We start from the raw sequence: 1710 nt of genomic DNA on the forward strand, positions 1-1710 counted from the left end.
GCCATTCTCCTGGCTCAGCCACCGGAGTAGCTGGGACTACAGGCGCCCGCCACCTCGCCCGGCTATTTTTTTGTATTTTTTTTTTAGTAGAGACGGGGTTTCACCGTGTTAGCCAGGATGGTCTCGATCTCCTGACCTCGTGATCTGCCCGTCTTGGCCTCCCAAAGTGCTGGGATTACAGGCTTGAGCCACCACGCCCGGCCAATGGTGCTTTGATTTTTCATCTCGAAGCCGTTTTATATTTTGCCAGTTACTTGAAGAGTCCTGTGTGCAAGCAAGTGTTAAGGGCCATCCTACTTGCCATTTATTTTATTAATTTTTTAAAAAATCTCTTGCCTCTGGCTAAAATTTTATTATTTATTTCTTTTTTCCTTCCTTCCTTCCTTCTTTTCTTTTTTTTGACAAGGTCTCGCTCTGTCGCCCAGGGTGGAGTGCAGTGGAACACTCAAGGCTCACTGAAGCCTCCTAGACTCAAGTGATCCGCCTCCTGCTGCAGCCAGTCTCCTGAGTAGCTGGGATCACAGGAGTGCATCGCCATACCTAGCTAATTTTTAAACTTTTTTGTAGAGATGGGGTCTTGCCATTGCTCAGGCTGGCCTCCAATCCCTGGGCTCAAGCAATCCTCCCACCTCAGCCTCCCGAAGTGCTGGAATTCTAGGCATGAGCTGCCGTATCCAGCCTGAAATTTTAATTTTATTTTTAGAGACGTAGTCCTGCTATGTTGCCAGGCTGGTCTTGAACTCTTGGCCTCAAGCAATCCTCCCAACTTGGCCTCCCAAAATGCTGGGATTACAGGGCTTAAATCATTAAAGTCATTAGAATAAATGGGCAGTGGTTCTGGTGCCCCATTTATTCTAATGATTTTAAAATTATTATCATTGAGATGTGATTCACGTACCATTAAGTTCACCCTTTTACAATTACAACCATGAATGCAATTCAGTGGTTTTTAGTGTGTTCACGAAGTTGTACAACCATCACTACTATCTAATTCCAGAATATATTTGTCCCCCCGAAAAGAAACCAAGTACCCATTAGCAGCCACTCCCCATTCACCTCTTTCCCCAGCTCCTAGCAATCATTAATCTACTTTACGTTTCTGCAGATTTGTTGTTCTGGACATTTCACACAAATGAGACCACACGATATGTGTCTTCCTTTTGTATGCGTCTGGTTTCTTTCACTTAGCGGATTGTTCTGAGGTTCACATGTTGTAGCCTGTGTCAGCACTTCATTCCTTTTTATTGCCAAATCATTGGTCATGGTTAGACTGTTCCACCTTTTGTTTATTCATTCATCGATTGATGGATATTTGGGCTGTCTCCACATTTTGGCTATGACGAGCAATACTGTTATGGACATTTCTATACACGTTTTCGCATAGACATATGTTTTCATTTCTCTTGGTTATATACCTAGGAGGAGAATTGCTGAGTCATAGGATAGTTCTATGTTGAACTTTTTGAGAAACCGACAAACTATCTTCCAAAGCAGCTGCATCATTTTACATTCCAAATAGCAATTTATGAGGGTTCCAATTTCTTCACATCTTTGCTGGCACATATTATTGTCCATTTTTTTCAGTGCAGCAATCCCAGCGGGTGTGAAGTAGTATCTCATTGTGGGCTCGATTAGCATTTCCCTAATGACTAATGACTTGAATATCTTTTCCTGTTCTTCTTGGTCATTTTTTTTTTTTTTTTTTTTTTT

This window comes from Rhinopithecus bieti, unplaced genomic scaffold (genome assembly GCF_001698545.2).
Source record: "Rhinopithecus bieti isolate Rb0 unplaced genomic scaffold, ASM169854v2 scaffold_28016, whole genome shotgun sequence".
NCBI lineage: Eukaryota > Metazoa > Chordata > Mammalia > Primates > Cercopithecidae > Rhinopithecus > Rhinopithecus bieti.